The sequence below is a fragment of the Pan paniscus genome, chromosome 10, assembly GCF_029289425.2.
Source record: "Pan paniscus chromosome 10, NHGRI_mPanPan1-v2.0_pri, whole genome shotgun sequence".
NCBI lineage: Eukaryota > Metazoa > Chordata > Mammalia > Primates > Hominidae > Pan > Pan paniscus.
In genome coordinates, this window is record NC_073259.2 from 67,530,146 (window position 1) to 67,544,949 (window position 14,804).

Sequence of the window (14,804 nt, forward strand, 5' to 3'; positions counted from 1 at the left end):
CAATTTGAAGCTTTTAAGAAAAAGACTTAATGTGATTGGAAGAGATTTTTTTCCTTCCTTCCTTCCCTCCTTCCCTCCCTTCCTTCTTCCCTTCCTCCCTTCCTTCCTTCCTTAAAGTAAATGGCCTGCAGGGGAGAGGTTGAACATCCTTCAGCTGATCTGACTTGAGTAACAGGAAAACTGAAAACTACTTACACTAGAGGCCTCTTGCTTTTTGTGGGATAGTTTCTTAGTCCTTTGGAGGGGCGGGGGGAAAAACAGTAATGGAACACAACTGGCTTTGGAAGTTTAAATGCAAATATTTCCAATTTTGGAAGTTTTAATGCAAATGTTTCCAATTGCCTTTGCCTTATGTAGAGATTTAACAGAATCATTAATGTCAATCAGAAATTCATTTTTGGAAGTTGAGAACAAGCAGCTTTTATACAGCGAAGCCCGGGGCAAGCATGGACACACTTTTTTTTCCCTACAAAAGAGTCTGAAAATTAACAAGAAACTTAGAAAGTAACAGTAATGCGGCCGGGCGCGGTGGCTCACGCCTGTAATCCCAGCACTTTGGGAGGCAGAGGCGGGCAGATCATGAGGTCAGGAGATCGAGACCATCCTGGCTAACACGGTGAAACCCCGCCTCTACTAAAAATACAAAAAATTAGCCGGGCGTGGTGGCGGGCGCCTGTAGTCCCAGCTACTCGGGAGGCTGAGGCAGGAGAATGGCGTGAACCCGGGAGGCGGAGCTTGCAGTGAGCCGAGATCGCACCACTGCACTCCAGCCTGGGCGACAGAGCGAGACTCCATCTCAAAAAAAAACAAAAAACAACAACAAAAAAAACAGTAATGCTTCTACTGTGTGCTTCTTTCATTGGTGGGCTTTTCTTTGAAGATGTTTTCTAATTCAAAGTTTTTTGTTTTGTTTTTGTTTTCTTAGTTTGAAGTTAATTTGCTTACCTCTTAAAGATTAATTTATCTAAGCCTTCTGGGAACTGCCAAACAGTGATAGTCTCAAAAGAATTCAATAAACTAGTTCATAAAATGTCCCTGTCTTCTATTGTCTTAAATCTAATCATGTTCTGTGAACTGTGGACCCAGTGTGTAACCCTGCGTGATTTATCACCCAGAGTTCTCTACTGTATTTCAAAGTTGATTTACCTCAGGGGCAACTGAGGGTTTATTGAGTAATTCAGATTTTTCCAGAGAAACTGGTTTGAAGGATCCAGTGCAACCTGCCTAGCTCTGTCTTTGTTTATAAACCCACTTACTGGTGATATCATTCAAGATAGTCCCTCTCTAAAAACCTTGAATTTTGTCTGGTCTTCTCGGATGAGGAATTCTCAACCTGGTACAATCTCATTCTAACTCTTCTCTTATATACTAAGTACTCAAACTATATACTTTACTATAACTTAACAGGAAAAGGTTGACCATTTTTGGTATTATCTCAATGATACATTTTTCAGTGTCTGAGCTCACACTGATTCCTAAGTAGCTACATCGCTTTTAATAATTTCTACTACTTAGGGTTTTATTCCCTTGGTATAGATATTGTCCTTTCAATGTTTTCTTAAGGAATTATTGAGAGTAGATTATTAGCAATTTAAGATCCTAAACAGATAGACGTGGGACATGGTTGTTGTAAAAAGAAACATATCGGTAAGACACTAGGAAACTCGAAATGCTTTCAACATTTCTTTGAACTTTACTACTGAATGATTTATTTGCAACTCATTATCTGGTATAGTGGGGAAAAGCCATCCATGTCTTTTTAAGCCAAGACATATTTAAGACAATAATAAAGCTAAAATATCAATTGCACTATCTACATTTGCTTTTGACACAATGAAAAGCTGATAGGTTCATAATTACATGAGCATATTTTCCATAAGTAAGAGATGAAACAGCAGCTCAGAAACCCTTGGTCTGTGGTGAGCATGTTCACATTTCAACACATGAAATTTGGTGTGCGAAATTTACCTAGCAGCTCCTCAGATTTTATGAAAAACTAGATGATAATTTTTAAAAAAGCAATGTTGAATACTTAGAATCATATTTCTAATAAAAATAAGTCAAACTATTTAATTTTGATAAACAGTTTCAAAACTAAAAATGAACTGAACTTATACTTGATGACATAATTTTGTAAATTCATGATTGATTTCTGCTTTATTCTGATTTACTACTTTACAAGATAGGTGTTTCTTTTCTTCCACTGTAAAAGTGTAATGTGTTCATCGTATTTGGAAAATGTGGAAGATAGAAGATTACTGTTCTTATTTTTTCATTATTATAAAGGGTAATTTTTCCTTACCATAGAAGTAGCATAATCATAATTCTAATTTGAAAATTTGAAAATGCAAAAAAATTGTAATCCAAGATCACAACAACATTTAGGGCTAATAGTTGAGATTATACTGAATATAGTTTTGCATCTGTTTTTGCACCAATATATTACAAGGCTTTTTGTGTCATTTACTATTTTATAAAACATGATTCTTAATGCCTGAATACTTGTCTAACACTTGTATATATTGTTTATTTAGTCATTCCTCTATTGTGGAACATTTAAATTGGATCCAAGTTTACTATAAGTAATACTACAATAAAAATATCTATACATTATTTGTGGTGTCTCTGGTTGTTGTCTTAGAGTGACACTTTAATTATCTTTGTGAGAAAGTCCTCAAGAATCCTGCCATTAATTCATATACTTTCCCCCCACCGATATGTCCCTTTAAGTGCTCTGAAAATACTTAAGAAACTTAGTAATAAGAAAGAAAATTAATCTTCTTTTTCGATTCTTCACTTCTAGTTCTCTGTGGCCAATGGATTTTTTAAAATCCCTTTGTCTAGAGCATCTCCCATTTAATTGTTTCTTTTTGACAGCAGGGAAACTGGAAGTCAGATGTGATATCTATGCATACCATAAAAGGAAAAGAATGAAGCAGATGTCTGAATTTTGATACATAGAACAGATGTCCTTTTGGTCACATTTCCTGGGGGATATAGTTGTAATCAAAGGCCAACTGGTAACATTTTTGGTTACTATGTTTTAAAAAAAAATTTCCAAGCCTCACATAGCTGACATGGTTTATTTACCTTCAGGAACACTGTAGTACTTGCAGTGAGTTAGAATTCATTCATTATTATGTGTGACTGGAGAGATGTATTGCTTAAAAGCTATACCAGGCCCTACTTAGGAATAAGTTACAACTGCATTAAATCACTCTGTTTGTGTCAAACTCATTAAAGTTAAATGGCAGAATCTAGAGGGGGACTTGATTAACATGAGATAATAAATATTTGCAGAATCTGATGCCTACCAGAAGAAACTCTGACCCAGACAGGATCATTGCATAAGAGGTTGGTTTTAGAAGTAGAGTTGGCTGAAATTAAAGTCTCGAGTGACATGAAGACAGTGTTAAAGATAAATCCAAACTCTTCTTTATTGCTTGACACTTTTCCAATCAGCATTGACTTCATTCCTGGCAAGCTGATGTAACATGGTGAGTTCTACCTCATTTTATACTTTATTTGGTTAGAATTTGGGGGAGGGGGTAAAGGTGCAGGTTGGTTATTTAAAATGCGCAGTCACCTCCACCAACTTTCCAATATAGGGCTATTACTTAAGGGAATACACCCATAAAACTTTGATTTTCTAGTAATTCTGCTTTTGTGCATTCCTAATTTAAGACTCAGTGAGGGTGAAAGAGTTTTAGATTTGGCAAACACTGCACTATTTTCTTGAATTTTTTGGATTTGCTAAAACCAATAACAAATTTATTACCCAATTTTTTTTTCCTGTAACTTTTCCGTGTGTTGCCACTGAATCCTCCACATCTGGTTCAGTGCTTGACACTTAGTAGGCACTCAGCCAACACTTATTGAATGAACAAGTTTAATGCATTCCAGTTTTTTTTTTTTAGGTGATGTTGTGCCTAATGTATACGCCTTCTTTCTTTCACTTCTTCATGAATCCTTTTGTTCATGTCTTTTACTTATGCCAAGCTGTCACATTGTGTGCATGAACCAAAGGATTTATTTTTTCTCCCACAGCCCCAGAGTCCGCAAATGACAGACCTTAAACCTAAAACACCGATTAGTTTCCGTCTTTCCTCTTGCAGAATGAGTTATGAAGCCAAAGATCGCAAGAAGAGCACACTTCTTAACAGCCACTTCAGAGGCGACAGCCAGGGAATAAGAAATAAGGAAGAACTTTCCAGAGGATGGAGCCACCACAAATAATGATGGAAAAGAAGGTTCCTCCCAGAGATTAGATTTAGAGGCTATTTAAGGAATTTCCCCACTCCCAGTGTAGGAATCTTCTCAATACTCGCTAATCAGGATTTCCTTATGGTTATATTCTAGGGACTGCTGCTTGCCTGCCTGTCTTCTCTTTTTTGAATAGAAGGTGTCTTTGTTTGTTTGATTTTATTTTTTCTTCAACTTCGCTGTTCTACAATGACAAGAGGTAGAACAGAGACATTTTCTACCTCAACATGGGAGGCAGAAAATTCACCTTTTTATCCAGGAATACCAAACCAGAAGCTGAAATATCTGGATCTGATAGAGAGGACAGTCTATTCCCCCTTGGACTTTGGACTGGATGCAATAATGGTATGAGACCCTGGGGTAGGAATGAGTGTCTTCTATGTGTGGGAAAGAGAGGAAAGCAGATATTTGGCGACCTAAAAAGAAGGCATGGCAGAACCTCATTAGTTGTTCAACAATCCTATTTTCCTTTTCTCCTGGACACACAGCTATGCATTTTCCAGCCATCCTTGTGGGTAGATGCCCAGTGACAGTTCTGAGAATGGAATATGGACAGATGTGATAGGCACTTCTGGGCCTGGGCCACAAAAACCTTCCACATGATGTCCAGTGCCTCTTTTACCCCACTGACAGTTGTTTATTGACATCCAGAGAGACCTTGGATGGTTTAGAAGCCATGTGTAGAAGATGTCAACCTTCCCTCAGCATGGATCCTTGAATGACTGTGGAGTGCAATGCCTTCTACCAATTACACCTACTGTGTTTGAGAATCAAATTTCATTTGTATTAAGCTACTGATTTGGGGGGTTTATCTCCTTCAGCACCTACATTAGTACAACTCATGCAGAATGGAGAGTTAATGTGAACACATATGGCACAGACTGGTGAAACCTAGGACTTTAAGATGATAGATGAATTTCTGATTATACTTTCCTTTCCCGCAAAAAGTTTTTTTCAAATTAAATGTTGTAATATAAATGTGAATTCTTAAATATCTCTCTAATGAAATGATGACTAACTATAGAAAAGAGAATGCAGGAATATATACATCCTTTATAAGAGTGTGAAACTGTTACAGGCAATCTAGAGGGTCTTGCCTAGGGATAACGAACAAAATAACATACCTGGGTAAAAGAAATGAGAGGTTACTGATAAAAAACTAACATTTAGCCGGGAGTGGTGGCTCATGCCTGTAATCCCAGTACTTTGGGAGGCCGAGGCAGGCAGATCGCCTGAGGTCAGGAGTTTGAGACAAGCCTGGCCAACATGGTGAAACCCCATCTCTATCAGAAATACAAAAATTAGCTAGGCATGGTGGCGGGTGCCTGTAATCCCAGCTACTTGGGGGGCTGAGGCAGGAGAATCACTTGAACCCGGGTGGTGGAGGTTGCAGTGAGCAGAGATTGTGCCACTGCATTCCAGCCTGGGTGACAGAGCTAGACTTCATCTCAAAAAAAAAAAAATTATATTGCACAATATAAAACATTATTTTATACTTAGGATCACATTTGATCTTTGCAAATCCATATGAAATAGCTATTATTATCAGATACAGTTTATGAATAATAAAAACAAGACTCATATGGGTTAGGTAACTAGGCCATGGTCTCTCTACCAAGCTCTGTCTCTCTGACTGAGGAGAGAGTATCTAGAGCATCAGTGTTCTTTTTACTGCCTTATGCTACCTCCCAGTACAGGTATAACAACTAAACCTACAAGTAACCTGCAATTGAGGGTTTAGACTTTTAGCATCTTTAACCATTCAAAACATAGCTGTGGGACCAAAAAGCAAAAAACAGTTTACAAAAGCCCATATTTATTGCACCAAGAAAAAGCCATGTCTGTGAAATATTGCTTAGAATTTGTGTACTAAACTCAGCATAATGAATTAACAAACTCAGTGACCTCATTTTCTCCTAGATTACAATAAATGGAAGACTTAAAATGATGAGAAAAATAAACACAGAAAACCTCAATTAACAGGGTAGAGGATGACCTATTGAAAGATTGGGCATTCATGTGTGGGAGGTAAAGGCAAATCCTGTGAGTGGTAGGCAGTCCGAGGCAAGTGTTCTCTCTTTTTGTTGTTTGATTCTAAATTTATGACAACTGAAGAAAGGGCCTTGGCCTGGTCTGGATCAACTTGGTATGGAGCCCATGAGAAATGAAAGATGACTCATAAACATACCTAATTCATCCCAGGCAACAGCAGAGATGACCATGAAAAATGAGCCATCTGAGAATTCTCAACGATTCTTGGAGAATGTCATTAATTACATTTTTATTACAGGGCAGGGATGCCCAAGCTGACACATGGGTTACAAAGGCAAAGTAGAATTTCCCTCTATGGGTTTTGTTAATGTAAAATATAAATTAATAAGCTTTTTGCTTTTACTAATATGAAACATACCCATCAATTAGTTGTCTTCAATTCAGAAAGAACTAAACTAGAGTTCGATAGTATCTTAAATCCAAAAAATAAAAATAAAAACCCAACCAGCAGCCATTTGCTGAATTCCTGAGTGCTTAGGAGTCTCCATTTCTAGTCTAGCAAATGTCTTCCAGTTGCAATTTTTAACATTTTTTCCCAGATCTTTCAAGAAACCTGTAATAGTATCAAGTCCAGCACACAAAGCTAGCTTTCTGTAAGCAATCAGTCTCATCTACCCACCTTTACTTTATACAGCCTCCTAAATTCAACCTTAGAATAAAAAGTACTTTTTTGTTGTTAAAACTCTGTTCTCTAGCCAGGTGTGGTGGCTCATGCCTGTAGTCCCAGCACTTTGGAAGGCTGAGACCAGAAGATTGCTTGAAACCAGGAGTTTGAGATCAGCCTGTACAATGTAGTGAGACCACCATGTCTTAAAAAAATAAAAATTAAAAACAATAGCTGGGCATGGTGTCACATATTTGTGGTCCCAGCTGCTTGGGAGGCTGAGGTGGGTGGATCATGTGAGCCCAGGAGGTTGAGGCTGCAGTGAACAATGATCATGCAGTGCCCTCCAGCCTTAGTGATAAGAGTGAGACCATGTCTCAGAAATTTAAAAAAAGTCTATCCTCTGCCTCTAAGGGACTTTGTTGTTATAAAACTACTGAAAATTTGTATAAATATATTCTATTAAATATAAACATATTTTATTAAAACTATTGAAAATATGTATAAACCAGGTGTGGTGGCTCACACTTGTAATCCTAGCACTTTGGGAGGCTGAGGCAGGAGGATTGTTTGAGGCTACAAGTTCAAGACCAGCCTAAGCAACATAGTGAGATCCCATCTGTACAAAAATTTGAAAATTAGCCAGCTTTGGCAGTGTGTGCCTGTATTCCCAGCAACTCAGGAGGTTGAGGCAAGAGAATCCTTTGAACCCAGGAGTTTAAGGTTACAGTGAGCTGATTGCGAACTGTACTCCAACCTGGGCAACACAGTGAGACCCTATCTCAAAAAAAAAAAAAGAAAGAAAATATGTACAAATGAATGTTTTAAATTGAAACAATTACTATAGCACCAAAATGCTCATTCGATGAGATGGAAATTTCTTCTTAAATGTCTATTTCTCATTTTGCAGCAAAGGCATGATTATACTTCTATAAATTTTTGCCTTACATAGTCAGATAGAAGCATGCAAAGTAGGCAGAGCCTAGGCATCTACCTGAAAGAAATGCCCTCCTGCATTTTCTTGAACATATTAACTCTTCCTGAGCTCCAGTGGCACTATTCCGGCAGATAATTTTAAAGCAGGCGTCACTTGTTATTTTCTCTTTCAAAGTGCCGTGTTCTTTGTCTTCACAGTACTTTTGAAAATACTTAAATATACATTTGTTTCTTATGAAACTTGTTTGCCTCACTGGACTTTAAGATCTGTGAGGCCAATTCCATGCCTGTTTTATTTTCTACTTTATTGCCCCTGTTCCCCAGGCACAAAGCAATATGTGCCTGACATACATTTGGCTCTCAATAAATACTTGTCATATTTGTGTGCTTGTTCAACTTTTCTCACTCTTTTTGTGTGTAGATGTGTACTTTCTTGTTATTTCTGGACACTTACGGATTTCCTTATTTTGCCTCAAGTTCAGCTATGCATTAAAACTATTTTATGGCCAGGCGTGATGGCTCATGCCTGTAATCCCAGCACTTTGGGAGGCTGAGGTGGGTGGATCACGAGGTCAGGAGTTCAAGACCAGCCTGGCCACGATGGTGAAACCCCGTCTCTACTAAAACTACAAAAATTAGCCAGGCGCGGTGGCAGATGCCTGTAATCCCAGCTACTCGGGAGGCTGAGGCAGGAGAATCGCTTGAACCCAGGTGGCAGAGGTTGCAGTGAGCTGAGATAGAGCCACTGCACTCTAGCAGCTGGGTGACAGAGTGAGACTCCGTCTCAAAATAAATAAATATTTTATAAAAAACGTATTTTAATTATTTTTTTTTTTTGAGACAGAGTTTCACTCTGTTGCCCAGGCTGGAGTGCAGTGGCACATACACACACACATATATATAATCTAGAGATTTTACATATATATATATATATATATATAAAATCTAGAGGTTTCTTTCACCTTTCAAACATAGCTCATCCCCATAACTTAAAAAATATAAAAAAATACAATTTTATCTGTCTTGTCTTTATTTTGAATTTTCAATTTCAAAGGGAATACAAGCAATAATATCTTGAATCTCATAGATGGCCAGTATCTACTTCTTGCATAATTCCTTATTTGCACAGAGCTTTATCCACAGCCAATCAGCGATAGCATTCTTATATTCTGAAGCATACACAATTTGTGTAGCAAAAACTTTTCAGTTTTGGGATACGCAGCAATAAAATCAAGCACATAATTTTTTCCATGGAAAATCTCTTTACAGGTATCAGATTCCATATAGTGACAAGAAAGTAGATATTTGCATAGCTAATGGCTTGTGCATTAATAATCAGGTGATAGAATCTGTTCTTGTTACCCACAAAATGGCCATGTAGACATGGTTTGTGATCTACCATAGATGTGTTTTTCAACTATATTATACACATCAGATTCCCTTCCTCCCACAACTCTTTGAGGGAAAAATTTATGGGAGGAAAAAAAAAACACTTCTTTTTTTGGCATAACTTAGTATACAGCCTAACTTAGTAAAAAGTGAGGCCCTAGGAAATAGTGGTAAAAGCCATACCTTAAATCCAGAAAGGCTTGAGGGCAAGAGAGAAAGACGCAGAGACTCCCTGGGTAAGCAAGGTATTATTACAGCGTTTTACAGATAAAGAAACCAAGGCTCAGCAAAGTATATATCTAGTCCACTATCACACAACTCACAATTGGTCGTATGGAGATTCACACCCAGGTCTGTCTGCCTCTGAAGCCCAGGCTGTTAAGTACCATCTGATCACAATAGATAGTTCTCAGGTGATCTTGAATGCTGCTGATATTGGGACCACACTTTGAGAACCACTGTTCATAAAAGTCAACAGCTGACAATAAATAGCCCAATAGTGAAAACAGGTGCTGAGATTTGCAAGGCAGTTTCACAGATAAGTTACATAGAGTATAATCACGATTTCCAGAACAAAAGCAATGTTGCCGTGTTATAAAAAACACTGCATTGAAAGAAGCAGTAGGTAAAGATTGGGTTGATCACAAGACTCTCTGCCACAATATTTATCTAGAAATCCATAGTTGGCAACAAAGCTCCCAGACTAACATGAAATGTCTGCTATGTGAGGAAAACAAAGTCCAGAGGTGCGAACAAGATGGCCTACTAGAAGCAGGGGTGATTGGAGGCTCCCATCGAAAAACAAACATAACACTTTTACACTGTTGGTGGGACTGTAAACTAGTTCAACCATTGTGGAAGTCAGTGTGGTGATTCCTCAGGGATCTAGAACTAGAAATACCATTTGACCCAGCCATCCCATTACTGGGTATATACCTGTCAGGCCTCTGAGCCCAAGCTAAGCCATCATATCCCCAGTGACCTGCACGTACACATCCAGATGGCCGGTTCCTGCCTTAACTGATGACATTCCACCACAAAAGAAGTGAAAATGGCCTGTTCCTGCCTTAACTGATGACATCGTCTTGTGAAATTCCTTCTCCTGGCTCATCCTGGCTCAAAAGCTCCCCCACTGAGCACCTTGTGACCCCCACTCCTGCCCGCCAGAGAACAACCCACCTTTTTCCTTTACCTACCCAAATCCTATAAAACGGCCCCACCCCTGTCTCCCTTCGCTGACTCTCTTTTCGGACTCAGCCCGCCTGCACCCAGATGATTAAAAGCTTTATTGCTCACACAAAGCCTGTTTGGTGGTCTCTTCACATGGACGCGCATGAAATTTGGTGCCAACCTGAGGTCATAGGTGGATCTTTCTCACGGAGCAAAGAGCAGGAGGACAGGGGATTGATCTCCCAAGGGAGGTCCCCCGATCCGAGTCACGGCACCAAATTTCATGCGCGTCCATTTGAGGAGACCACCAAACAGGCTTTGTGTGAGTAACAAGGCTGTTTATTTCACCTGGGTGCAGGCGGGCTGAGTCCGAAAAGAGAGTCAGCGAAGGGAGATGGGGTGGGGCCGTTTTATAGGATTTGGGTAGGTAAAGGAAAAAGGGGGATTGTTCTCTGGTGGGCAGGAGTGGGGGTCACAAGGTACTCAGTGGGGGAGATTTTGAGCCAGAATGAGCCAGGAGAAGGAATTTCACAAGACGATGTCATCAGTTAAGGCAGGAACAGGCCATTTTCACATCTTTTGTGGTGGAATGTCATCGGTTAAGGCAGGAACCGGCCAGCTGGATGTGTACGTGCAGGTCACAGGGGATATGATGGCTTAGCTTGGGCTCAGAGGCCTGACAATACCCAAAGGATTATTAAGTCATGCTGCTATAAAGACACATGCACATGTATGTTTATTGCGGCACTATTCGCAATAGCAAAGACTTGGAACCAACCCAAATGTCCAATAATGATAGACTGGATTAAGAAAATGTGGCACATATACATCATGGAATACTATGCAGCCATAAAAAATGATGAGTTCATGTCCTTTGTGGGGACACGGATGAAGCTGGAAACCATCATTCTCAGCAAACTATCACAAGGACAAAAAACCAAACACCACATGTTCTCACTCATAGCTGGGAACTGAACAATGACAACACATGGACACAGGAAGGGGAACATCACACACTGGGGCCTGTTGTGGGGTGGGGGGAGGGGGGAGGGATAGCATTAGGAGATATACCTAATGTTAAATGACGAGTTAATGGGTGCAGCACACCAACATGGCACACGTATACATATGTAACAAACCTGCACACACGTACCCTAAAACTTAAAGTATAATTAAAAAAAAGAAAAAGAAAAACAAACATAATAACCGTGTGAATCCTTCGCCAGCAACAGAGTTATCCAGGTTCTCTCATCAAAATTGACTAGAAGGCTGGCGTGACCCACCAAGAGAAGGAAGAGCAGTGTGGTGCGGTGGCCCACCTGAGAGCCACACGGCGAAGGGGAGTCCCCTCTCCCCAGCCAAGGGAGGTGGTGAGTGAGCATGCTACCCGGCCCGGGGAACTGCTTTTTCCACGGAACAGTGCAACCTATGGGTCAGAAGAGCCCACTCCGGAACCCAGGCCACCAGGGCCTACCGTCCCAACCTGAGAAAGTGCAGATTCTTACAGCCTCTCAGCTAAAATCTGCTTAAGCCTACTGAACTCCTGGGGGCAGAGGGGCGACGAGCCCTGGCTGCCATCACCTGCTGTCTAAGCCATTTGAGCTCCTTGGGGGAGGGGCAGCAGCCAGCACTGGGACTGGCAACTGCCTAACAGGCTAAGCTCCCTGGGCAGGGGAAGGGTGGCACCCATTTCTATAGCTCCAGGCTGTGCTTTTCCCCTGCTAGTGCCAGGAAGGCTGGATGGCTTGGTCCCAAGACTTGTCCCCACAGCCCTACACACCGTGGCAGCCACACACACACTGTGGCAGTCTTCGGCCAGAGTGCCTCTTCAGGCCTAACCCCCACCCATCCTTCCTCGTTGGTGGGGGAGGGGCTTCCCTGCAGGATCTCCAATAACTCTAGGTAGAGGCTTAGGAACAGAATTCTGATCTCCCTGGTCCTGAGCCCCTAAGGGGAGGGGTGGCTGCAGTCTCTGTGGACCAGCAGACTTAGCCTCTCCTCCTGGTAGTTCTGAGGAATCAGGGCAACCCAGACAAGTGGGTTTCCCCCCAGTGAAACACACCCTCTCCACCAAGGGACAAAGTGGTTCGTTAAACGGTCCTACTCCCAGTGCCACAACAGGGTGAGACCTTCCTACAGGGGTTGTCAGACACTCTATACAGGAGCAATCCTACTGGCATCAGGCTGGTGCCCCTCGAGGTCAGAGATCCCAGGAGAAGGAGCAGGGACCCATCTTTGCTGCTCTCCAGCCTCTTTGAGTGACATCTCCAGGCACAGCAGAAAATCAGATGAATAAGGCCTGAAGCGAATGCCCAGCAAACTGCAGCAGCCCTGCAGAAGAGGAACCTGACCATTGAAAGAAAAACAAGCAGAAAGCGACAACAACATCAAGAACAACAACAACAAAAAGGCCCACACAAAAACCCTATCCAAGGGTCAGCAGCCTCAAAGACTGAAACTAGACAAACTCACAAAGATAAGAAAGAATCAATGGAAAAAATGCCAAAAACCCAAAAGGCCAGAGTGCCTCTTCTCCTCCAAATGATCACAACATCTCTCCATCAAGGATGCAGAACTGGACGGAGGATCAGATGGACAAATTGACAGAAGTAGGCTTCAGAAGATGAGTAATATAAAACTATGATGAGCTAAAGGAGCACGTTCTAACCCAAAGCAAAGAAGCTAAGAATCTTGATAAAAAGTTAGAGGAATTGCTAACTAGAATAACCAGTTTAGAGAGGAACGTAAAGGACCAGATGGTGCTGAAAAACACAGCACGACAATGTCGTAAGGCATACACCGTTATTAGCAGCTGAATCAACTGAGTGGAAGAAAGGATATCAGAGTTTAAAGACCACCTTACTGAAATAAGATGCCGACAAGAATAGAGAAAAAGGAATGAAAAGGAATGAACAAAGCCTCCAAGAAATATGGGACTTCATAAAAAGACCGAACCTACAATTGATTGCAGTATCAGAAGGAGACGGGGAGAATGGAAACAAGCTGGAAAACACATTTTAGGATATTATCCAGGAAAACCTCCCCAACCTAGCAGGACAGGCCAACATGCAAATTCAGGAAAAACAGAGAACACCATTAAGATACTCCATGAGAAGATCAACCCCAAGAAAACAAAGTGCATTAGGGGTAGATAACTGAGAAAAACTGCCTGAAGAGGGATCTGGGAATTTATTCTAGGTTTTGGTTCTATGTCCTATCAGCCTTTTAAGAACCATTAGTTATCCCAAAGGCAGTGTGGGGCAGGAGCAAGTGTGCTGGCCTTAGAGTCAGGCTGTAGGGTTGGAAATCCAATTTTTCCTCTACTAGGTAGAAGATCTTTGGTAAGTTAATGCTTCAGGCCTCAGTTTCCCCATCTATAAAATGAGAATAGTAATGGTTCTTACTTCACAGGGTTATTGCAAAGATACATGAAGTAAGGTGTGAAAAGACCTTTGGATAGTAGGTGCCATGTACTAAGTATCCAGTAAATGTTAGCTGTTAGGATTATTTTGTCCCACTGCTGAGTCAAGCCATGAGATGTGAGGCTTTTCCAATTTGCTTGATGACGGTTTGTAACAAAATCGTATTCTGTTGCAAGCAGATAAATTTGATCATCAGTGTTTCTGGGCAGTCTACAATGTGCTGTGCTATCAGATACATGTGCGTCATAGATGTTAACATTCCTACACACTGGAAAGGAGATTGTAAAAAAAGAAACTCTGAATTTTCTTCTTGCCAATCTTATGTCACCCCCTATATTCCAAAGTGCATTATGAACAACATATGTACATTTTCTCATTTAGTTCCTATGAAAGTAGTTGTTGTTTTTATTTAAAACATTGGAAAGTTTGAAAATCTAAAATCTGAAGGTTAAGAGGTGATATGACAACAAATTCATAAGCCAGAATTTGAACCCAGATATGTTTGAGACCCAAGGTTATACTGCCTTGAAATTTATAAATTAAAACATGAGAGAATATGCATAATGTCTTTTTTTTCCGAGAGGAGAGAGGGTTTGATATCCAAATGCTCATTCACAGATGTAATATTTTATTTCCAATGTTTTTACCTTAGAAGAACTTATTGGATAATAGAAATATCAAAAGTTCCCATAAATAAAATATATAACAGCTAAACCTTGTAGAGTTTAGACAACTGAAAGTATCACTGCATGGCTACTTAGTAGTCACATCTGCTCCCTAAGCAATAGAATAGAACAGAATAGAAGAATATCCAAAAAATTTGGGGAGGAAATCAACCTTAAATTTAAAAGAAAATTAGTGAAGAATTCAGATGAACTTGCAGCATATATTAAGGCTGAAGCATCCACTCAGGGAGTTTGAGTATTTTGATAATTAGTAGTTTCCAGACATAGACAATCTCACCTGCC

General features: G+C 40.4%; 1 protein-coding gene across 2 annotated transcripts in view; it reads right to left on the minus strand.

Annotated features, from left to right (window-relative positions):
- The window catches only part of FAR2 (fatty acyl-CoA reductase 2), a 189,844-nt gene that overhangs the window by 51,280 nt on the left and 123,760 nt on the right, over window positions 1–14,804 (minus strand). The gene's annotated exons all lie outside the window — the stretch shown is intronic.